Source organism: Rattus rattus, chromosome 1 (genome assembly GCF_011064425.1).
Source record: "Rattus rattus isolate New Zealand chromosome 1, Rrattus_CSIRO_v1, whole genome shotgun sequence".
NCBI lineage: Eukaryota > Metazoa > Chordata > Mammalia > Rodentia > Muridae > Rattus > Rattus rattus.
Window position 1 is genome coordinate 100,904,957 of NC_046154.1, and position 26,172 is coordinate 100,931,128.

Sequence of the window (26,172 nt, forward strand, 5' to 3'; positions counted from 1 at the left end):
ACGAAAGAAAGCAGAAATTGAATCCAAGTCTCTGGATGCACATGGCTTTCTTGGACACAAAGGGACAGATGAGGCGAAAATGGAAAAGGAATCTGTAAGTACATAGTGAGTATTTGAAAGATGAGAACAGGCAATACTCCTGACACTGATATAGATTATGAAGGTCAAAACTAGTGTGATTAAGTGGAAAAAAACCATTCCCCAGACTAGGGTGATTAAAAACAGGTAAGTTGGGCAGGATGCAGCCCACTGGTGGAGAACTTCCCTAGTGTGCACAAGTTCCAAAATTCAACCCATTTGATTTGCCACTTGTAGAGTTAAAGAGTGGACTGTGCAAAAAGGATGGATGTCTAAAAGCCAATGAAGTCAATAGAATGAAACCTTCATTTCACCAGAACCATCCACAGCAACAGATGTGTGTCTGTTGTCTCTGAAACAAGGACCACACATTTCTTCTTAAATTTAAATCTTTGATAATCTCAATCCTGAAGCATTTTCCTAATGCTAAAACCCCAAATGAAATATTCCCTAATTTGAACCAATGAACCAGTATCTGTTTTAAACTTTTAAATGTGTCAATCAAAGGTTCACACACACACACACACACACACACACACACACACACACACACACACACACACACACATTTTTAAATACATTTTTTAAAAAGACATTGTTAGAAACTCTTCAAAGGCCCTTGAAATCATCCTCTAAGACACCAGTGGCCACCAACTCTTTAAATTGACCCTAGAAATCACGCTGTTGGCAAGTTGGCCACAGGACAAGCAGTCCTTCAGAGGACTGTTTGTTTTGTTTTGTTTTGTTTTTAATAAGTTGAATCTTGGAGAACTTGCCTTGAGTCAAAGTTGGTTAATGGAACTAAGCCACCATTCCCCAGACTAGGGTGTCATTTCACAGTTTAACTGTTGAGCACCAGTGATTCCTGAATGACCATGGCTCTTCATACACTTCAGGCAAAGGATAGTTCTAGAAAAACAAACAAAACAAATAAACAAAAGAGCCCCACGTTTTTGAAAGGGCTGAGAAGGTAGCCGAGCAGGTGAAGCACGGCAGCTCACTTATCATTCCAAACTCTGAAGGCAGAGGCAAGGAATCCCCAAAGCAAGATGGCCAGAAGACTAGCAAAGCTGTAAGTCTGACTGAGATGCTCTTCTCCAGTGAGTGAACAGAAGAGCAATCTGGGGAGGTTCCCAGAACCAATGTCAATCCTCCACACACATGGACACGGGCATCCACACATACATCTGTGCCCCACACATGTGAACATGCATACCACACATGAAGAGAGAAAAATGGAGGCAAGGCAGTTTCACAGTGGTGACTCTTTTAGATGTGGCCAAAGCACGTCTACACTGGAATAACGCTCAGGCTCTTGTTCCAGCAGCCTTCTCTCGCTGACACACTGTGTACACTCTTTTTGAGCCCAAGAGTGAGGACAGCTATGTCTCTGGAAGATTCAGCTTGGATCACCCAGGGGACGTGACCCTTCAGAAATTCATTTCGATGGTCTCTGCTATCCTCCCCAGACCCTAACCTCATTAATTCATTCATTCATAGATGATTTACTCAGTGTCTACACTCTGGTAAGGGGTTTGGAACACTGTACTGAAAAGACAAGTAAGGTCTGAAGTCTGCCAAATGCACGTTCTTAGACAGGGGTTCTCAGCCTTCCTAATGCTATGTGTGACCCTTTAAGAAAGTTCCTCATGTAGCGATGATTCCTGACCATAAAACGATTTCATTACTTAAATGCAGTTGTGGTGATCCCCAACCTTAGAAGTCTTCATTGCTCCTTTGTAACTGTAATTTTGCTACTATTATGAATTGTAATGTATATATCTGATATGTGGACCCTAAGTGGTCATGAGCCACAGGTTGAGAGCCTCTGCTCTGGGAGAGAATGAGAGAACGCCAGTGACTGGGAAGTTTGAAGCACCCTATATTTTTGTACCTATAGTTTATCAGGTATCTTGTTTCTATCCCTTCTCTTGTGACTGCACACGAGCACATGCCACTAAGCTGGACCAAATGCCACCTCGCCTCAGATACTCAGCAGTCCTAAGATGTGGACCAGGGAGGGTTTGTCCATTTGGTCCAATTTATAAACAGAAATTCACTGAATTTGATGAATAATTAATGAAGATGAAAAAGGAAATTTTCTTACCTGTCAGTTACTTATCTTCAAGATTACAAATCCATCAGTACTCCCCCAAGGGGCTAGATTCATCTCCATAGAAACTGGGGGCAACCAGAATGTTAATTATACCCCGATGCCAGATTTCTCCCGAATGTGACTCACTCGAAGAAGGCCTTCTAGGACTAATTTGTTCTGAAAGGTAGAAATTTTAATTTATCTGACATATTTTGTTTTAAGTCCCTAAACCTAAAATATCTTAGTAGAGCTAAAAAGCTCTCAGAAGACTTATTCGATGTGTGTACGCAGCAGGCAAGATGTTATTGTGTGAATGCTTATATCCTCCAAAATTCCTCAATAGGATTAGGAGGTAGTTGGGTGACAGTGACTGAACCCTCAGGAGTAGAGGGCCTTCTGCAGTGTGTGAATACAGCATGAATCTACCTTCTATGTGGAATTGAATTTACTGGTTCCTTCATCTAAGACTTCCATTATCCAAAACTAAATAATACAGTTCTGTGGTTTGTAAATTATCTGGCCTCAGGTTTTTAGTTACAGCATCACAGATAGACTAACTAAGACACAGAAAGATGTATATCCTATGGAGAAGAAGGTGAGCAGAGAAAATGCTTGAACATACAAGTAGAAGGGGAATTGTTTGGGGGAACCAAAGGGACCAGAAAGAAGTGGGAGGGAGGACAAGAAAGAACAAAGGTTAGACATGAGCAAAGCACATGAGGAACGTGTTCAGAATGTGACAATGAAACACACTAATTAAAAATAACTCTTCATCCTTTGGCTGCATAATGGCCAGCATGCAGAATAGAGCAGTGTGTAGGACATTCATGTGTGTTGTTGTTGTTGAGTGTTAAATTGAACACACCACCAGCTCTGGGTGGGCAGTTAACTCTTTTCTTGTTATTTATTTATTTATTATATAGAGGGCATCAGATCCCATTACAGATGGTTGTGAGCTACCATGTGGTTGCTGGGATTTGAACTCAGGACCTTGGGAAGAGCAGTCAGTGCTCTTAACCACTGAGCCATCTCTCCAGCTCTTTTCTTGTTATTAACTTACACTATACACAAGATTCTTCTTATTAGCAATATTTCACTTATTCCTTATAAAAACTAAAAATAGGTACAGGTCCATAATACATTTCTAATAATTTTTTTTAGAACTCTAAGACCCTAAAATTCTGGGAGAACTAATAACAAAGCTTTATGAAAAGTCTTCTTCTGTTTATCTGAATGCTGACATAGTCTGCTGCAGAAATGTCACCATGATGGGTGCCTTCTGAGATCCGAAGGGTACAGAGAGAGGGGGGGAGAGGGAGGGAAGGAGAGGAAGTTAAAATCATCTGCAACATGCTACCTTTTCGAACTCTGACACATTCTGGTTCCTGAAACATATTCGTCCACAAGAATTTTGGCTAGTTTCATAGTGTCTCCCAATTTCAAAATGGGAACTTTAAATTTAAGCACTTGTATCCTGTACCGTAGTGTTAACTTTGATAACAAAGCCAGGTTTTGTTCCTCATTCTAAACCAAAATGCTCAACAAGTTAAAATGAGCGTTAGGATAACTGTCTATTTCGTGAGCACAAAGCAGTAGGGTCAGGACTGGAGAGAGAGCTCACTTGTTAACAGCACTTATTTGTTTTTCTAGAGAACCCAAGTTTGGTTCCCAGTGCCTAGATGATGCCTCAAAACTACTTGTGACCCCAGTTCCAGGGTATTTAAAGACTGCTTCAAGCTCCATGAGCATATCACCTATGTGGTCACATGTGGTGCTTATACATATATGCAGGAAAAACCCATACATGTTTTAAAAACCGGAGGGAAGCAAATTCAGAGAAAACGCCACAGACTTACCATCCTCAGCATCGGGTGGCTTAAGACAAACAATGATGTAGGTAAGACTGGAAGGTAGGGTGTCATGGGGTTGGGTGCTGCAAACAAAATGGAGTTGGTAGGGTGAATTGAGTGACGGACTAGGGAAGTGTGATGGTTAATATTGTCAACTTGGTAGATCTTAGAATCACCTGGAAAGCAAATCTCCACGCACACTCATGAAGAAGTTTCCAGGTTAAGTTTATTGAGATGGAAGGCTCCTCCGACCAAGGGTGAGGCCAGTCAATGAGCTGGAGTCCTGGACTAAATAAAAAGAAGAAAAGTAAGGTGAGCACCAACATCTGCCTCCCTCGGCTTCCCGACAGTGGACGTGATGTGGACAGTTGCCTCATACTCCTGTCACCATGCCTTCCCCGCAAGAATGTACTGGCTTCGGGAACTGTGGACCAACAATCAGCCTTTCTTTCTCCATTGCTTTTGTCAGGTGGTTTGTCAGAGTAGTGAGCAAAGTAGCCAGTATGGGAGGAAAGACAAAAGCAAGGCCAGCAAAGGATTCTATGAAGAAGATACCAGAAAGGATAGAGAGAAGCAGCCAGCTAGGGAGACTCTTGTCTGTGAGGCCAAAACAAGACACAGAGAACTCAAAGCCCAGGAAAATTGACCAAGAAGAGCCTTCAGGCAGAGGCAGTGGGGAGAGACAATAGCCTGTCGGTTGTATCTGTGGAGATGAGATGACTGCTCTCCCAGCCCCACAGCACTCCATCCCACTTCCTTCTTTGTCTAAGTAAACAGGACCAGAATCAGAGCACTTCCTGTTTCCTGCCCTTAAGCGACTTGCAAAGGAGGTTTTACCTGGTAGAGAACAAAAACAAGTGAGCAGCAAGGGCTCAGCTTATTCTTGTGGGAGGAGTCCTAGGCGATCCACAGACCTGAGCTGGTTGAACAGAGAGGGAATCATAGGAGGAGTGAAATCCACAGGGCTATTATTAGCATTTCATGGGAAGAAGGTGAACTATGTAAAGAGATAACTAAAATTCTGGGGAAAAGGGGGAGGGATATTTTGTGGCAAAGATAGAAGCCACATTCCACATCTAGGATTCTTAGGCATGTATGAATATGTACTGTATATGTCAATGCATATAGTGTGTGTATGTGTGCTTGTGTGTGTGTGTGTGTGTGTGTGTGTGTGTGTGTGTGCGCGCGCGCGCGCTCTATCACTTCTGCCTTATTTCTTTAGGACAGTGTCTCACTGCCCCTAAAGTTAGGCTGGCAGTCAACAAGCCCCTCCATCCTCCTATCCCTGCCCCCCTGAGTACTGGGTTACAGATATGTGTTGTTAAACCCAAATCTTTATGAAGGTCCTGATGATTGGAACTCAAGTTCTCATGGTTGCTCAGAAAGGGCTCTTACCTGCTCAGCCATCTCCCTAGGTCCTGGCTTAGGCTTTTGGAAAACAAAACTTGAGAAAACCCATGTCTATCTAAATTACTGATCCATAATTTAAAGACGACATTGCCTCTACTGTAGGGAGAAAGAACTGTATCTAGGACTTTTGACTAAGATGTACTCTAGATTGGTGGATCAGGCACCTAACACAGACAAGATCGGCTCCAGGGCTCTTTTCTTTATATCCTCAGCTCTGTGTCAAAAGGTCATCTCCTGGTGGGGCTCATCAGTAACAGCCCTGGCTCACACCACAGTGTCTCCTGAACTCCTTGCTCCCCAACAGCCTCACCACCTCGTTGCATATCACGTGCTCTGTTGGCCTGCTGCTTGTCTTCCAGATGGAGAATTCAGCTCTATCATCAAGAAAACTTAACTCCATGACTGTTAGAAAAAAAAAAATTTAACCCTCCCTCCAGCACAAAGATGTCTTATTTGAGCAAGAGGACTTAATCTGAGGGTATCTGTTAACAACATGAAATTAAATGAACTATGTGAGAGAAGAATCATGGAATCTCAAAGTCACAGTTCACAGGGTTAAAAGCCACTTTGTGCTATATGCATGCCGTGGGATATATGTGCAATGGAATATTATTTAACTATAAAAATGAATGGAGCTCTGAAACAAACTACAACATGGGTCTATGGATGAAGTTTATTAACATTATGCCGGGGGAAAGAAGCCACATACACAAGGCTGTATTTTGTAGGATTCCACTTATATTCAATGTCCCAAACAGATAAACCCAGAGACAGACATAATTCGTGTTGCCAATGATGGAGATGAAAGGAAGTCGAATGGGGTTTCCTTTGGAGGTAATGGTAGTTTCTGGGAACTAGACAATGGGGATGACACTCAAACGCCTGTAAATGGTTAGGTTGACCTGTTTTCATTTTGTTTTCCATAGTCGTGAAAGGATCATTGTGGCTACAGGAAATAATAGGGTGAAGGGGGCTGCGGGAGCTATTTCCAATCTCTAAGGGAGGAAGTGTGGTGGAATTCTAGTCAAAGGCTGTGGGTTGTAATCAATGACATGGTCTAAGACGTCGTGGAACTGGACTTCATAAGTTAGGAATAACAGATTACATTTCTATATCGGGTGCTATGGTTTTAAATAGATTTCCAAACGTGTTGTTCAATTTAATTCCTAGTTAAAGACCTATTTAATAACTGGGGTAGATTCAGCCCCAAGAGCGCATCTCAGAGACGGACAGACTGGCCATGATTGCAGAGCTGTCAAATGGAGAACGGGTATCTACGTTCACGTCTGCTTCTCCTCAGCCTTTCATGATCATTCCAGAAATTCAGTGGCCACACTGTGTGCTCTTTCTGTTTACTGGGAGTCATGTTATCCCAGTGTGGTGTCCCAGCACGCTTCCCCATGATCAGAGGTTCTGACCAGAAATGGTGACCATCTCAGACAAATGAAACCCCCAGGAAAAGCCAAGTATTATGTAATGCACATGGTGAGCCTCCCCAAGCGTGAGGTCAACAGCAAGAAATGCAATCAAAACCTATGAAGGAAAGCACGCCTTGTTAGACTTCCTCATTTCACCACCAAGACAGCTCAGACACAGAGAAGCTGGTGCTTGTCCACAGTGACGCGGGAAGCAAGGGTCAGAGGTGGGATTTGAACTCAAGGCTTTCCCATGTCCTGTAAAAGGGATTCCTAGAAGCCAGGAAGAGGCGGCTTGCTTCATTTATTTGCGGTTTGTTTATTATGAACAACAGACGGGAAGGGTTTCATTATTAAGTAACCTGAATGCTTACATTAGGCCCATTTTCCATCATTTGTTTTCTCCATTGGGCTGAAGCACAAGGCTTTTTAAAATTTTGTCCAGTGGTGGCCAATCATCCAGAATTAAGCACTGTTTATAGCTGACTTAAAAAAATAAATCACAATCCGTAATGTCACCTCCATCTGAAGGAAGTCTTTAAGAGCTTCCAGTCTGGTGTTCCACGGCATGGTCGGCTAGCCACCAGGGAGCGATGTCTGTGCTACCCTGAAGTACACACAGCAATCCCAGCTCCTACCGCCCCCTTCTTTCCCCTTCTCTCCTTCTCTTCTCTCCCTTTCTTCCATCCTCTTACCTCCTCCCCTACTTATTCATATCAGCTAAGACAAGAGGTTGAGGGAAAAAGTCAGAAGAGACATTCTCTAGAAAACCAGAATGAACTGGGAATGGCTCAGTCGTTAAGAGCACCGATTACTCTTCCAGAGGACCCAGGCTCAATTCCCAGGTGACCACATGGTGGCTCACAACCATTAGCGACTACAGACATGAAGGTCTGATGTCCTCTTCTGGCAGTAGGCATGTCGTGTACATACATGCAGACAAAATACCCATGCACATAACATAATAAAAATATTTAAGTGAATTTAGCAAAGCCCTTCAGTGGGTCTGCCTTGATGGTCAAAGCTGTATGAACTGAACTCGGACACCTGATGAACCCTTACAGAAAGATTAGGGTCTAGACAATTGATGGACTAGCCTAAGTCACAGCCTCAGGAAGCACTAGCCTTGGGATTGGACTCAGGTCTTTGGACTACCAATCAGAAATCCTCCACACACCCCAGTCTCATGATTCCCTCCCAAACGCAGTAGCCTTGATTCAGAACATATCTATGCCACATCAGATAGGGAGTAGCTATTGACTTGTTCACACATTTCATAGGGATTATTTGAGCTCCTATGTGCGGGATCTTCGATTCTTGCCTTAAGCTCGTGAATCTTTTAATGACTGGCCCAGAGTCTGTTTCATAGAGAGAGAGGGCCTGTTTCTATTGCAGGTGTTTTCAGGAAATTGTTGACGTTATGGGTGAGGCAGGTGGGAAAAGTAAAGGTCTATCGTCGTACATTTCTATTGAGTGCAGACAAGTTATAGTTGTGCATAATTATGGGGCACAAAGAGACACATAGGTTGTGGGGTGATTAATGCCAGCTAGCCTATCTCTTGATCTCTTGAAATGTGTGTGTGTGTGTGTGTGTGTGTGTGTGTGTGTGTGTAGGTAAGGAGGCAACACCAGATTGAATGGGAATGTCCTCCTTGGTGTCACCACACAGCAATAGAGCTCAAAACAAAACCAAGCATGCCAGGCATTGTAGTGTACCATGTTAATCCCAGCACTCTGGAGGTAGAGGCAGAAGGCTCAAGGGTTCAAAGGCATGTTCAGCTACATAGCAAGTTTGAGAGCATTGCACTCTATCAAGATACACACACACACACACACACACACACACACACACACACACACACACACACGAACAATCCAACATGTGTCTCCTACTTCACCAAGGTTCTGTGTCCACTGGTCACTTTCTCCCTGGCCCCCTAGCCTCAGCCTCTGGCAACCACCTTCCCCTTTACTTCTGAGATTATTTGGCTGATCCTGTGTGTCATGAGCGTACAGTCAGGAAGCAGACACACCGTCCTTCCTCAGGAGGCAGTGCCTTCTGCTCTTTCTGCTCCCCTTCCTGCCATCCATTGAGAATTATCACGTTCCATTCTATAGCTGCTCACCTCATCACCATTTCCAGTGAAGACGAAACTGGTAAGCCGTTAGCCACTGCCTGGCCTCGAGTCTGACCTTCACCTTGACTATGGTTTTCTGGCGAACACAGGTAAGATATTCCGACTGCCCCAAATTCAGCTGAACCACCCATAAAAGGTCATTTTGCTCTCATTCACCTTTTTTTTTTTTTTTTTTTGAAAGAAAGGCAATTTTATTTAAAAAAAAAAAAAAAAAAAAACAACAAAAGTGAAATGGGATCAGAGCACAGGTTAGTCCATCCAGAGCACAGGTTAGTCCATCGGGGCCTTCAGCATCCTGGTGGTGATCTTGTCTTTTTCAATGATGTGGACAATGGTGCCCATGCCTGATACGGCTTCCCAGTCCACAGCATTCAGCATGGCCTGAGAAATGGTTTCAAACGTGTTCTGGATCCATGTTGGGCTCCCAGAGAGACTCACACATCCCACACATTGTTCAGAGTAGATACCACTGACTATGAAATCATTGTTCACCATGGGACAGCCAACGAGGACCAGAGAGCAAATAAAGGGCTTAAAGTTCTTCAGATCCAAGCCAGCAATGACAGGCTCTGTGTAGTAGGGACCAAACTGTTTCATACAAGAGGTTGGCCACCATGCTCATGAGGGTGTAAGGCTTGATCTGCCGACCTTCCTTCGGCTCATACATGTTCAATTGGAACTTGAGATGCTGGGTGGCAATGGCCAGGCCGACCAGGCATATGTAGAGCCTGTCACCCATGGGAAAGATCTTCTGGAAGTTCATGGTCACCATCTGGGCCTGGATCCCAAAATGCTTGTCTACAGTGATGGCCACTCAGTTCTTTCCCTTCATGGCCGTGACGGCCCCTCCATTATAGGACATAACAGACATGATCATACTGTAGTAGGAGCCCAATCTCCACTGCATTGCCTACAAACCAGCTCTCTCGTTTGCATTTTTTAACAGAAGAAACAAGTGTGCATAAAGTCTCCAGCTTGTTGCATAGCACATAGCAACAATAGAATTTAACTGACAGGTAAAAATGTGTGTATTTGTGGTGCACATTATAACATTTGACATATTGCACATTTTTGAAATGGCTAAAATAAATTAATATGCATGTCATCTCACAAGCTGATCTTTTTATGTGGTGGGAACACGACACCCACACTCTTACCAACGTTCAAGATACAGTCTACCAGCTGTAGTCACCAAAACACACAGATCTTTTAGCTCCTCTCAGCCTGTGATGTGAGACTTTTGGCCAGTGCCTTCTCAAGCTCCTCATTTCTGCTTCAGAAACCATTTTATTCTCTTTCTGTGATTTCAATATTTTTTTCTAGATTCCTTGTGTAAGATCATTTAGTGTTTGTTATTCTCTTCCCAACTTACTTCTCTGAATATCATAGGTTCCAGGCTTGTGTATGGTGCTGCAAATGAGAAGATTCCCTTCTTTTTGAAGGCTGTATAGTACTCTATTGTGTATACATGCCACACTTTCTTTACCCATTCATCTGTAGGTAGATTATGTAGGCTGATTCCATATTGACTAGTGTGAACAACACTGCAGTGAACACAGTGAGGCATACTGATTTTTTTTTTAAAGTGTTGATCCTTTTTACCTAAGTAGTCTCCTCCCTTCTCAAAGACTCATGACTCCTTAGTGACTTGTCATTAGCTTAATTATACACCATTTTATAGATTTTTCAATGACTTAACAATATTTCTGTCTTTCCCCTAGATCATAAACACTCTTAACAATATTCTTAAATCAAACCAAAACTTTGCACAAGCACCCCCATCCCCAAACCCGTTGGCCTCTTGGTTTCCCACAACATCTACAAGCCAGGTTGGGCCATGCTCATATGTAATTTCAATACTTGGAGGCTGAGACAGGAGGATCATGAGTTCAAGACTAGCCTGGGGTACACAGAAAATTTAAAGCCCGCCCAGGCTACACTCTGAGTCCCTGACTCAATAAAAAACAAATAATCAAACAAACAAGTAACTCCTAGCACAAATATGGTGCCAACACACGTTTTTAATATGCAATTTAGTTGAGTCATCTGTATACAGAGGCAATGTGATAAATGTTGTGTATTAATTAGGCCTTTCAGATCTGTTATTTGCAAGGCCATAGCTCTTCTGCATGTGTCTTCTGGAGTTCCTAATATTGTGTCCATTTGCCCCCAGGTGTGACACTCTCCCATCAAGTAAACAGCCGAGAGCTGACAGTCTCCCAGTGAGGGATGGAGCTGTCTCTCTGTGCTGGCTCCACATGCCATCACAAGAGGAAGTGGTATTTGGGCATAACAGATGACACAGTGACATCATCCATCTCCGTCAGTGTTCATTTCGTTTCTTCAATTTCAACAAAGACCTGAATATGAGAGGCTGTTTCTTTCTCGGTGGTGTGACCTGTCTTATTTGTTATTGAAAATAGGGGAAGGATCTCCTCTCCCTGCCCGGCTTCACAAGAGCTTCCCACTTCAGTCTGGGCTTTCTGGAAACAGCTAAAGGTCAGCCTCTGAAAACGGGAAAATCCTACACCACAGCCACCCACAACTAAGTCTTTAACGGAATAAAGAAGCTAACGTGTTTTAGAAGCATTAGTAGGCACAGTGGCTCATCCTGAAATTCCAAGACACACGAGACTGAATTGGGAGAACTGTAGTGACTTAGAGGCAAGCCTGAGCCACATGTGAGTTCCAGTCCAACCCAGACTATAGGGTGGGAACTTTTTTCAACAACAACAAAAACATAAACAAACAAGGTAGAACTGGAGCAGTGACGTTCATGTATTCCTGGGAAAATCAGGAAGGTTAACACATGCCTATGAACTACCATTGCCAGGGATAACAAGTGTCCAGCAACTATTATAGTCATATAAAATCAAACCCAAAAGGGAACCAGAACCCATCACTGAAATCTGTGTGTTCCTAAGATGATCATAAAAGTTGACAAGCATTTACAGACTGTCAGGGTCAGGTGAAATTTAAGGAGCTGATAATATGATCATGTCCTTGTGTTTCCTGTCCAATCGCTGTGTTCTTTCCTCAGTCAGCTTTCTAAGGAGGGCATGGCTGAGGTAAGAAATCTGCCCACAAGAAGATGCCAAGAGGGAGGCAGGGGAGTAGACCTCAGCTGAGAAGTGTTTTCTGACAGCACAAAGAAGTTGTGTTTCAGAGATAGCCAAGGTTGTACCTTATGCTGCAGCTGTACTTGGCAATGTGCAAGAGTCACCCAGGTGGTACTGTCCTTGAAGACATGAAGGGGTCATGAGGAGCAGCTGAGGCTTGGCACTGTGAGAGGCCATCGGAGAAGGTGCAGTATGAGTTGTGGTTGATGGCCTAGGACTGAAGGGGCCATGCATAGGATTTGAGGCTTGGGACCATGAAGAGAGCCTGTGAGAAGCTACTGGTGAAGCCTACTTGTACAGAAGACCCCAGTGTATTGGAGATGCCAGTATCACAGGATAATCACCAAGAACAGCAGCTTGGATCAATCTGAGCTTAGAGTGCCACAGAGGGCAGAGCTGGAGAAGTGATGCCAGTGCTTTGGAGGAGCCCAGAAGATCATGTGTGGATTCCAGACATTGAAAAAAAAACTGTAACATTGAAGTTGCCTTAGAAACACCAAGATTTTTAAAATGCCAGAGCCATAGTGTATATGCTGAGGAATACTGCTAACAGGGAGTGTTACCAGCCCAGGAAAAGAAGTTTGTTGCAGTCAACAAAGATGAAAAAGGAGTTGGAGATCTGAAGACTGCTTGACATCAGACATGGAGATGGCGGAGTTTGGAGTTTGCCCAGCTGGTTTCCTGTCTTGCTTTGGGGATTACCTTTAAGTGACTGAATGAATCTCAGTAGAGACACATTGTTAAGACTGCTATAGACTATGGGAGGAGGCTTTTGAAGTTGGACTAAATGTATTTAGTATCATGCTATGTTTAGGTATGGCCCCCATAGACTCACGTTTGAACATGCCTAAGGGGGTCAGGAAGTAGAATATAATAGTTTGTATATTCTTGGCCCAGGAGGTAACACTATTAGAAGGTGTTGGAGTAGGTGTGACCTTGTTGGAGTGGGCGTGGGCTTTAAGACCCTTGTCCTAGCTACCTGGAAACCAGTATTCTGCTAGCAGCATCCAGATGAAGATGTAAAATTCTCAGCTCTTCCTCCACCATGCTTGCCTGGATGCTGCCATGTTCCCACCTTGATGATATTAAACTAAACCTCAGAACCTGTAAACCAGCCCCAATTAGATGTTGTCCTTATAAGAACTGCTTTGGTCATGGTGTCTGTTCACGCCAGTAAGACCCTAACTTAGACAGCTACTAAGAAGGTTACTGCTCTTGCAGAGGACTAGAGTTCAGTTCTGAACACCCATGTTGGGATGTTTACAAATGCCTATGACTCCAGCTCCAGGATGTGAAACACCCAAGAAAGGCTCCATGATCTTTGATTTGTATATTTAAGGCCATCAGAAGCAACACTGAACTTTCTATCTCTTCTTTCCGAGGACACAAAGTAGGGGACACAAAGAAATTCCAAGAAACTAGAGTGTCAAAATACCTGGATTAGTATCCTAGGTTCATAACGCCTGAGGCCCTCAGACCCTGGATGGTACCTGGGCCAGCCTTTCATTTTTGAAAGGAAGAAGAGTGGCACTGGGGGAGGGAAGTTCTGCCCTGTCTTGTCATGGTATTGTCAAGATTTTACAGAGGAAACCATAGGTAAGAGAACATGTTCATCTTCCCTACTGCTGCTTATTAGAATGTCCTCCCCCAACATCACTAGTTGGTGTCTACTAGTCTTTTTCTAAAATCTCTAGGAATAGGAAAAGGCAGCACTAAGGCCATGAGGCTATCTTTAAACAGAATAAACTATAAGTAATTCATGTTATTGAATCAGATCTGCCTCCAGGCCTCCATTCATCAGTTATCATTACACTTTTGTAAGTATTGTGCAAGAAATATGACTCTTTTTCAGTGGTGGCCTTTGGGTGTCTGATGATGAAGTGGACTTTTGAGAGTATCTCACTGGTCAAGGATGGTGAACCCATGCTCCTTCTTATCACATTGTCAAATGGATTTAATCCCCCACTATGATCTTCATTGAAACATAACCTGGTGATTCTCAACCTTCCAAATGTTGTGACCCTTAATACAGTTCCTCTTGTTGTGGTGATCTCCCAACCATTAAATTGTTTTTAGTGCTACCTCATAACTGTAATTTTGCTATGGTTATGCATCATAATGTAATTAATTTTGGAGATAGATGTTTGCCAAAGGGGTCATGATCCACAGGTCGAGAACCACTGCTCTAACCAATCTGCTCTGGGCCTTTTCCTTGAAATGAAAGCATCTGTGACCCATCACTGACTGGTGAGAACGGTGGAGAGCAGCTGTTTCCTAGTAAAGACACTATCTCCTTCCAGTTTCTGGCTGACTTACCTAAAACCCATTCCTTCCCAGAGTAAGCCCCACATTTGTTCCAAGAAGCCTTCTTTGGACTTCCCTCATTCCTTCCATAGCCTGCCAGTCTCTCTTTTTCCCCAAACCTCTAGTAGATTTTGGACTGAATGCATAGGAAGACAATCCAAGAAGCTGCAAACTTTCGCCAAACTCCTTCTAAGGGAAGCTACCCCAAACCCACTCTCCTTCCTGTGGCTGGTCCCTTCAGGATACACTTGGAATAAAATCACAAGAGCTACCCTGATCACCGGGGTCCCTGGGGAGGCTCTACAGGAACAGAACCCCTATAGTACAGCCATCTGTGGGGAGACTCTTTACTGAGGGAGGGTTAGCCTGTTTACCCTATCAAGTCCAGTTTGGTAGAAAGCAAAAGAAAGTACATGAGCAGAGGAGACCCATCATGACTTCGAAGTTCTCTAGAAGTGGGTCTTCTGACCAGGTGGGAAATGTGTGTTGCAGAAACAGAAGCCAGGTGGATTTGATTAAGGGATAGTCCCACATTTCCTTGTAATAAATCAACTGTCAAAACTCCATAGTGGACAGTTTTAGACTCTGTTTGTTCCTGCTTTTTCCTACCACAGCAGCCACATACACACACCACTAGAAGCAAAGGACAACGTGTTTCCATGGTGACTTTTCTCTGCTCTCATTGTTTGGAAAGTGTTCCTCATGTTTAGGACATTCCTTTCCATGCCCCAATATGTGTTTATGTATGGTGGGGCGGGGGCATGGGTGCACATGTAGAAGTCAGAGGACAACCTTGGGTGTCAATCCTTACCTCTCACTCTGTTTGAAACAAGGACTCTGGTATATATACTATATAAAGCAGGTTACTTGTCCCAGTAGCTCCCAGAGAGTCTCCTGTCTCCTCCTCCAACCTTACCATCTTGTTACAGGAGCACAGGGAGGTACTGTCCCACCTGGGTTCTAGAATGCGAACTTAGGTCTTCATGCTTGCACAGTGAGCACTTTACCATCACCACCACCACCACCACCACCACCACCCCAGCTTCCCAGCTCATGACATTCCTCCCCCCACCTCTGAACACTCAAAGGTTTCAAGTTCTTGGGGTCCCAGTACATTAGGATGGATTGAAACACCATGGATTTTAAAGAGCATTATTAGGATTCTCCTCCAGGAAGAAGATGCTGTCCCTGTCCCTGTGAAGCCACAGAATCAGAGCTTCCCTCCAGCCTCTTTTGTTGCTTTCATTTTGGAAAGTGCCAGAGAGGAGGACTGGGCTCTGACTGTAGAAAGATAAGATTAGGTTCCAGCTCATGTCAAATTCAGACGCTTCTCCTTTGACAGAAATGACTGCCCTGCCATCCCTACAGCTCACGTTCACAGATGAGATTGGGTTTAGTCAGAAGAAGTCATTGGACAGTTTAATTCATCAATTGTCTGAAGTGTGTAGACGTAGCAACAAATAAGACACACATGACTGCTGTCTTTATTGACTTTATAACCAAAAGATTCTTGTTGCGCTTCGAGAGCATTTGCAAATAGAGGTCTCTATTGAGTGTGCTGCCAATGGAGTGAAATGCAGCCACTCACTGACTGTTCACGTGTGCCTAGCCCTAAGGGATTGTCACCAAGGACAGAATGGTATAAAAGAAATATGTACAGAATATGGACCCTGCATGTGATGAACTTCAAAATCGGATTGGGAAAATACGATACAGTTGGCTAACAACAACTCATGCTATACTAGATTAAATGGTACAGATACCTCATAACTATAAAATATGAAGTAAATGACAATTATCATGGACCTAGCAATAAATTTTAAGAAAGTCTGAGGAAAGATGGGTGTAGAGCTATCGGGGGGAAAAATGCTTTTTGGAGAAAGTAGCACCGAAATTTGGTTTTGAAAGACGGGTGGGAAGGGATGGGCTGGAATAAAGGCAGGAAGCAAAATTAGAATCTGACAGCCAGTGGTAAGGGCAACCGAGGAGAGCCAGTTAAATAACCACAAATTGTGAATGTTACAAAACAAAACCAAACAATTCAAATCACACCTAACAAACAAAATTATAATAGAAATACTACATCGTCTCCCCCAACACATGCACATTCTAACATATTCTTGGAAAGAGTGCTGCAACGTTGATTTATATCTGACAGTCCAAGTTAAAAAAAAAAATGAGAAGCTGCCAAATCTGCCTATATAAATCCCAGTGATTTCACATGTTTTCATCGTATGAACTGAAGGCAGCGAAAGGAGATTTAAGCCTTTGAGACGGTAGACAATAAAATGGTACCCCAGTGAAGCTTCTCAGAAGAAACACTAAAATCATATTTATCATGTCTCAGACTGACATTAATTCTAACGTGCAGACACCCTTCAGCATTCAGATGCAGGATATTTAAAAAAAAAAAAAAAGACCTTCAGCAGGTGCATTTGCTAAGTTATGCAGAGGTGCATTGAGTCCTACAGAAGAACTACATCACAGTGACATTACTCAAGCCAGAGCACCCCAAGAGCCATGCCCAGCCTCTTCTGTCAACTGATGATTGACAAGACCCTCTCCTAAAATCATCCTAGATTAAAGCACTTCTCCTTTGCCTTGTGGTTCCAAGCCTTCAGGCTGCAAATGTCCTAAACAACTGATTAAAACCAAACCATACCCAAGTAAGGCAGGTTATGGGTCATGTCTCTAGATGCAACTGACTGGCAGAGATGAGGCTGAATTCTCCGACTTGGAGAGATACGGATTTCCCTCCCACAGCCATGGCCACCAACACCATGGCCACCATAATCAGGACTATAACCCAGCCTGTGAAAGGAGCAGGAGAACTACACTCTGATCATGGTCTCGGAAAGACCACAGATGGCCACCCATGGACCTCTGGGGCAGAGCCAGATATCTGTATTCAAATTGCCTTCCCAAGTGCCTTTTCTAAAGCACAGCTCACTAATCTGGAGAGCAGTTTTAGAGCATAGACTCTCAGAACAAATGCTTGACCCCTAAATGGACCCCCTATCCCCTCAGATTGTGACAGGCTCCTGGGTCACGTGCCATTCAGAGCTGTTTACCTAACGATGAAAGTGATAGATCCCAGCTGAGTCAGAGGCTTCTCACGAATGGCTTCCTTTAATAAGAAAGGGAGAGAGGGAAGCTGTTTTAATTCTTGCCTCAGACACAAAAGAACTGAAAACTGATACTAGCTTTTCCTAGTTTGGACTTCTAGGTAAAACTGTTTCCCTTTCTGTTATCGGCCCCTTTCTTTAAACATGACATGAGAAAGGCAGAAGATAAAGCCCAGGGTAAATGTGTGTGCAGTGTGAATAATCCAGATTTGAGTTCTATCTTACATCTAAGAGATTCCTTCTCTGGTCAGCTTATACATGGAGATGAATATTTCACCCTTTACAGTGACGGTAGGGTCCTATCAACCTGGCTCTCTAGGACAGAGGATGAGGGACCAGGAAATAAAGGATGCTGAACTCGAGAAGAGGACTTGAAGTCTTGGTCCACTGACCCAGAAATTATTTCTCCGTCCTTCTCCCTCTTTCCAATGAGTCTGTTAAACAGAACCAGCTGTGTTGTAAATGCGGGGCTGACCTGTCAATCAGAGGACAGGGGATGAGAGTGTGCGGAAGCCTACATCTGGATGCTGATGGGCATCATGCCCTCTGGAGACCTAGTTCCTCACTTTTGAAATGGGGTCAACAGCCACAACCTTGTCTTTCTCTTGTGGTCATACGGAAGGGCATTATGAAAAAGGAAACGTTTTATAAAATGCAAATTGTTTAACAACTAATGGGAAGAGCTCAATGAGAGTAAATAAAATATTTTGCATGCCATGACCAATGCCTCAGTAAGAGGAGTTCTCTGTTCCTACATAAAAATGGCAGATTTTAAAAAGGAGACTATTCTAGCAAGTACCTAAAGTCAACAAAATAGAAAAGAGAGGAGGTAAAGTCCTCAACCAGGAAAAGGATGATCCTGGGAGAATTCAGTGAGTATTGTACTCACAGGTGACGGTGGTGGTGGTGGTGGTGGTGGTGGTGGTGGTGGTGGTTGATAGCTCACTGCAAAAGGGCTTTCACCCTGCAGAATATCCAGAGTAAAGAGGGCTCTGGAAACCTCATCCCATCAAAAAGAGTTAAAGGAACTTGGTCTGTGTAGACTGGAGCAAGCCCAAGAGGTACAGTCTTATCTCTAGCTGTACAGATCATAAAGTTGTCGTGTAGAAAGGGAATTTTTTTCCCAGTATGGAATCCCCCAGCTTATGAGAAATTCTGGAGAGATGGTGTCAATTCGGGAGAGAAATTTCAGAGCGGAAAACATTAGCAGGTACAAAGGTTTGGTGCTTGGATGTCAGTTGTCAGGGCTTTCCAAAGAGATTCTTGGCCTCAGAGAAAGGCTGTACTAGATAACCTTTAACTATTCTGACCACACGATGTCAGAAACCTGTCCCTCCATCCTTGACAGATACCATTTCTCATCCTTGGCAACCAATGAGAATCCTTCTAGTAAGAACACTACAGCGGCTTGGCTCCAGGCAGCAGGGGTAGAAAGTTACTGCGGAGTGGGCTTTGCTCTGGGCACTCAGAGCCCATTACCTGGCAGAAGGGTTGCCCAACAGCACCTTCTATGCTCACCACTTGCCTGCGATTGCCTGGCTTCTCAGATCAAAGATGGATCTCACATCGCCACCCCGACCCCAAGCCCCCTCCCCCACCACGCTGCTTCCCTTGGCCCCGCGCCAGGAAACCGCTGCTGCCATTCGTGTTTCCATTTAGTAAATAAAGTTCAGAAATGGCTGCTGCTTTCATAGATTGAAAACTCGGGTCTGCAAATAAATATCTTGGGGGAATTAGAGAAGATTTGGAGAACAACAGTCAATCTCAATATAATTAAAAATAAGCTCTCACCTGCTACTAATTTCCTCCTTGTTGCTTTGCTAACAGAAATCTTTGTTTGAACAAAGAGGTAAAAGGCGCAGTGAGAAGCTGTTTACATAGTGCAAATGAGCGTGCTAATTGTAGGGCGCCTGCATGTTAATGAGAGAGAGGTTATTTATCAGTGTGAAATTCTGAGTGCAATAAATTGCAGGTGATATTTCAGGAAACATTCATTTTCTAATGATTTCTTTTCGCCTCCAACAGTGGCCCCAAATCAAAGTGCGATGTGTCATAATGAAATGAGAATTGGTCTGGAAGCCCCAAGATCTGGTTGTCAAGCACAGCTCTCTCGCTGGGTGTAAGAGGCTTTCCTTCTGAGTTTCAGGTTTCAGACCTATGGAAACTAGAGATCTCTGAGTTCTCCGTCACCCTGGCTATCACATGAGTGGAAAACACTAGGAATATATCCACTTCTACTGAGAAGTAAGTTTCTCTTTCTTGGGATAGGTTTTGTTGTTCTGAAACCAATCTAGAAAAATCTATTCTTGGAAAGGGGCTGGGCTGCCTGGCTCCCGGGTTTCCCCTACCCCACCCCACCCCACCTACTCGGTTGCTATAGTTCTGCCCAGTTCTTTCTGAAGAACTCCTTAGACATGCCTGGAAGCAAGCCTCCGTCACAGGACGACATCACTTGCCTCTCTGTTGCTCGGTCCATCTCTTTCAAGGTGTGCTTGGAACCCTGGTCTCCCAGTGACTCGCTCACATAATACCTGCTGTGTGCACAGTACGGAGGTTACGGTCAGGAATAAAGAACTCTGATGGGTAGATATAGGCTATGCCCTCACGGGATTGTTGAGTGACAGAGATGTCAAACAAGGAATCGTCCAAACTACAGTGCAATTATGCTGTAGTCCCGTACTTGGCAAAACAAGCATGGTGCTGCCGTGTTCTGAATGGCTCAGCCGTTTTACCTGGCTGGAGGTGGCAAGGGAATGAAGAAAGGAGAAATACAGAGACACACTGGCTGGTGTCCCGTGGGCTGTGAGAGCTCTGGTGAAGTCTAGAACCTCAGCAGGTTTATCATGTACAGCACAGACAGGAGAGTTAAAGACTCCAGACAGGAGGTCTCTGTGGGCAAACCTGGGGCAAAGGAAGCTGCAGCTGCTCGTCTGTACACGCACTGATCCACTGGTGATAAGCACGCATCTTTGCACACACTGTTAACATTATCGTGTTAGACTAGAGAAAGGCTTTGTTAATTCTGAGCCTGGCCCATTAGTGGAAGGCTTTGTCAATTCCCCATGGGTCTAAGACATTGCATCTTAATATGGCTGTGCCTATGCCAAGTATACCTATGTCAATACATATTTACTCAGGATCTCCTTGGGATACTGCGACAGAGGGCCCCACTTATGCTGGAAGATCAAGAAAGGATGTCCTGGGAGGCAGTGGCACTAAATCTAAAGTAGTCCAGTCATATAGGGAGATGGGGATAAGCTGAGAGAGAAACAGCAAAGACCCTGGGTAAGAAGGAGCCAACCCGTGTGAGGACCGGAAAATCAGTACAAGCAGAGGCCTCTGAGTAAGGAGGGAATGGACAGATGGCCCTGGAGATGTAGGAAGAACCAATTTATAAAGGTCTGAAGGTCTTATTAGGACTTTTAGACCTTGCCCTAACATAATCAGAAGCTGTTTGATATGGTCAGATGGAGAGGTTTTATTAATCTCTCTCAATTATCATGTTAGAATTCTGTCTCGTAAGGGACCTAGCAGGACCCCCTGAAGCCACTTTCAAGCATTAGGATATTCTAAGCTCTGAGAGCAAAGGATATCCCATTGTTCCAATAAAAATGTATCCAAAAATAATAGCTTTGTCACAATTCTACTGTGTTGGTTAGCTCTAGTTGCTAACTCGGCCTAACCTAGAATCCTCTGAAGGGAGTTTCAGTGAGGGATTGTCTACATTGCATTGGCCTGTGGGCTGTCTGTAGGTGGTTGTTTTAATGAAGTGATGTGTGAAGACCTAACTAGCTACTGCAGGCAGCACCATTCCCTAGGCAATGGGTCTTAAATTGTGTAACTGTGGACAAATCAAGCTGAGCACAAGGAAGCAAGGAAGAGCACATGCATGCATGCATTTCTGTCCACCCTTCACTGTGAACCTGTTGTTACTAGATGATCTACTTCCTGCCTCAATTCCTTAATAGACTGTAACTATAGTTATGAGTGAAAGTCAACCATTTTTCCCTTACGTTCCTTAATACCCTTAAGGGTATTTTATCACAGGCACAGAACTAGAGCCAGAGCAGTCACTACTAAAGATAGTTCAGATTTCTCTATCAAGAACACTTCTCTGAAATTCAGGGACTTCAAGGAGCCCTCAGGTCTCTCCTAATCTCTCTCTTAGATGTGCCAGGTGAATGGGGTTGGTAAACACAACTTCCCCTCCCAGCAGCCTCTATTGTCCAGCACTTGTGGACGATGGGTACGTCTCATAAGAGGCGATTGCCAGGTGGTGGATATTGGGCCCAGGCTTTTAACATCTGTAGGGGATGCTAGAGGTCAATGCTAGGGAGAAAGACCAATAAGCCTTACAGTATGGCTCACCAACCCTGTTTCCTAATAACATAGGGTGTGGTCACCACGCTGAGCTCCTGGCTCCAGAATCACTCATTTCTTCCAAGTAAGACAGACAGTGGCCATGGAGAGATCAGAACACAGACCCTGGGGTCAGACTCCAGAGTTTCAAATAGTGATTTTGACATTTGCAGCTCTGGTACCCAGATGGATACCTAACATGCTGTAGCCTGATTCCTGGCTTGCAGAACCAGCCTCTCAATCTTCCCTATCTCATAGAATTGTTGAGAAGAACTGTGGTGACTGAGGAAAGATGCTTAGACACGATGCCCTCCTGGCCCACTGTAAGGCCCCAACAGTTACCACCTACTGTATCTAAATCAGTAAGAGTGGGCCTGGGAATCTCTATTCTGAATAAACGGCCCCAGGAGGATCCTTAAGGCCACATTCATACCTCTTCTGTCAACTTAGCCCTTTACACGTTTTATCTCATCTAGTCCCAGGAGAAAATACTTCCCACTTTTCAATCGAGCAGCGTTTTCAAGAGTGGTTGGGCTCCTTGCCCAGGGTCAGGTTCAGAAGTGTCAGACCTTTCTTGGAAACATCATATTCTTCTGAGAAGGAAACAGGAGGAAGTAGGCATCAGGGGATTTGAGCTGAGGGTGGCTGTGGGCTCTGTTCGCTCTCGGGGAGAAGTAGAAATGGGTGAGTAGACTGCGTCTCCAGAAGGGCTGATGTTACTGCCATCCTTGAGGGTTGAGCCACAGCAGCCCTCCAGCAGTTTGATTGCCTACCCCACGGCATATGCAGTCATTTATGTCCTCAAAGCCAAGTGTGATGCCTGCAACACAGAGACAAAAACAAATGAAAAAACCATCTTCCGGGTCAAGAGGTCAATCCTCCTAGAGTGCAGTTTTATTTACTTAACACATTTCCAGCACAAAAACAACAACAATAATAACATGACAGGAAGCAGTTTTCTGGCTTTTGAAGAGATACGTTCCATCGTGGCAGATAAAAGCGTGACAGTGGGAACCAGAGGGAGGTGAGGAGGAATCTGGTCAATTGCACTCACAGTCAGGAAACAGAAAGTAATGAATGCTAGAGCTCAGCCTACTCCGCACTTTTTCAGCCCAGGGCCCCAGCCCATGCTACGACCCACATCCAGGGCAGACCTTACTACTCGGGCTAACCCATCGCAGGTATGCGCAGGGCTTGCCTCCCAGGTGATTTAGATCCTGTCAGTGTTGACAGTCAGTATTAACGTCACATGGCCTGCAAAAACAAGGCAGGGTGGTTCGAGACCATCCGTTCAGTCCCGTCCCTGCTGTGCTCTGACCGTGGGACCCATCAGCAATGGCCTGAAAGTCAGTTCCAGGCTCCTATGATCATTCCAGTGAGAAAAGTGGGTTGGAAAGAACCCCGCATGGGAGACGCTCATATGTAAAGATAAGATACTTGCCTTGTAAAATGGCATCTCAAATGCTGAAAACTGCGTTGTGGCTTAATCAGCATGACTCTCCTGGCTACCTCAGGCAGGCCCGACGCTCCCTTCTTTGCTTCTTCTTGCCGTCTGTAGCCTCCCATATGAGCATCTATGATGCTCTGTGGCCTAGCTGTTCACATTCACACATACCCAGGGTAGAAAGCAGCCGAGCGTGTTAAGGTATGACCTAGTGAGCACTCTGCTCCTTAGGAACTGCCCCAGTGACAGCTCTACTACAAAGCCCTGGGCCAAAGAAATAGAAAATTCTTACTCCAGATCATCAAGGGTCCCTTTCTGTGTAGGAGAGGACCTCGATGCCTGCATATCAACGTGTTACACAATGCAGTCTCACGCTTCTGACCATCGGGAACCAGAACTTCCACCAGGGCCACACCTGACCAAGGAGAGCACACAGTGGGTATTCTAGGAAGGTTCTCAGTCCAGACATTCACGTCAACTTCAATTCTCCTCTGGTGCACTTTTTGTTGCATGTAGCTGTGTCCATATATTCTAAGAAAGTCATCTGTTCCTTACAAACTCCCATGCACATTCTGCAAGACAAAATTGCCTGGACCTGTCTGGCAACTCCCCCTTGCTACTCCCCACATCCTGACTTCCTGACCTTCCTACTCTTGCATTCCCTGGGTGCTTTTGACATTGTTTTATATCCTTTAAGTCTAAGCAGAGCTAAGAGATCAGCCCAAGAGGCTGGGGGAGGAAGATGATCATTTGTTCCTAAAGCAGGACAGATGTCTATCAACTCAGGACAAAGGGCCAGTGGTCTCTGCCTAGGCATTGTTTACTAAAGGCAGGAAGGTGAAATCCCCTATTGGACTCATTAGATCTAATTATCAGTGACCCATGAGCTTAACAGGAATAACAGCAAAGAAAGAGGAATAGCCAGTCAGGGTTGAAATCAGCTCTTCTGTGAAGATGAAGAAATGAACCATCAGACAAATTTCTGTGGTAACACAGGAAAATTTCTAGGCTCACAAATCTCAGCCCACTCACTGTGCAGAAGGGAAGGCTGATGTTCCAGTCCTGCTACCCTTCCTACTGGACACAGAAATTAGTGGTGCACATTACAGATAGTCCCCACCCAAGTCCCAGGGAGGGGTTTCAGAGAAATACTATAGACTTCTGAAAGATAAGAAAATTATTCTGGGGACCAGAAACCTAAGCTTATATTCATAGCTGAAGATCTAGAAAGGGGAATGAAAAGTCTCCCACTGATTTTTGTTTGATGGGAAATGCCCAAGTTTTTGTTTGGTTTTTAAAGATAGCACCCTGTATTTCTTATCATGAATTCAGTGAGACAGAATTAAAAGAAAATAGGAAGAATCTTATTACTACACACACACACACACACACACACACACACACACACACCCTTCCCAGGCAGCAAGAGATGCCTCCCATCCATAACTGATCAATAAACCAGGAGGTGATGTTTTACAAAACTATCCATCTTTCTAGAATCACTCTTTGCCTTAGCATCCTGTGCTGGGAAGGTCAGGGCCTTTGAGTTCAGGCAGGGATAGGCAAGAATTACTTTCAAGCCAGGTAAGCAGAGACAAATTACCTGACCTTCTCACCTTCCGTTTCTTACCTGCTTGCTTTTCTCTACCACTTGTTAGATCACAAGACAGTATATAATCTAAATGATATGTGTGTATCTTCATCCAAGTCTGCCAAGTCCTTGATACAAGGTCTACATAGCCATTGGTTTAATTAGCTCATACTTATTACTTAGGAGATTAGTAGAGTATAAAAGGTTATAATAAAAAACATGGATCAAAACATAGAAATATATCAATAATGAGATTGGAGAACTGAAGGAGTAAATATCAGTTAAGGAGTATGAAATTCCTTGATCTTGGGAAGAAAGAATCAAATGAATTGTTTAACTGCGTTTTTTAAAAGTAGACAAAATAATTCAGAACATGATCTATAATTGTAAAAATAATAACTCGTGGGATCTCTTATAGGATATATGTGTGTGTGTATATATATACATATATATATATACACACATATATCTCACAAATAGGAGATACATATACACATACTAATAGGATATGGCTCCCCAAATAATGCAGAAGTAGAAAGGAAATAAATTATGTATCATATAAAAAGGATACTCTTTAAAATACTTTTATTGGGGCGTTGGTACCCGGATGGGGGCTCCCCCTTCTCAGAGAAAAAGGGGAGAGGTGAATAGTGTGACGATCTATGTGAGGGGGAAGTGAAGGGGAGGCTGAGATTGGGATGTAAAGTGAACAAATAAATGATTTTTAATTTAATAAAAATATTTTTATTTATTGTTTGAAAATGTCATACATTCATACAATGTGCTTTGATCCTATCCATTCTCCACGACCTCCCTCCAGCTCACCCCAGTGGCTGCACCCTGCCTCTCTCCCAGTTTCAAGTCCTTTTTTGTTGTTACTAATGAGCCCGGGTCCTGTCGGTGGCACTTACATTCACAGAGTGCAAGGCATCCACTGGGGCTTGGACAACCCACCAGCAGCCAGGTCCCCAAAGGAGAATGCTCTCTTCCTCAGCTGCTTCTCCACCAAGAGGGGCTTCAGGGGCCCTGCTCCCAGCCAGACTGGGATTATGACTGGCTTGATCTTGTTCAGGTAAACCACAGTTACCATGAACTGCTGTGTGCCGTAGCCATGTTATAAAAACCTGACTTTCTTGAATGCAAAATAAAAAGCAATAAAGTGAAAATTAGTGAAACAAAATTGTGTGTGTGTGTGTGTGTGTGTGTGTGTGTGTGTGTGTCTGCTTTACCAAAAGCATGCAAAC

General features: G+C 44.0%; 1 pseudogene; it reads right to left on the reverse strand.

Annotated features, from left to right (window-relative positions):
- Positions 1-9,244: 9,244 nt before the first annotated feature.
- LOC116888717 lies at positions 9,245-9,857 on the reverse strand (annotated as a pseudogene).
- Between the last annotated feature and the right edge of the window lie 16,315 nt (positions 9,858-26,172).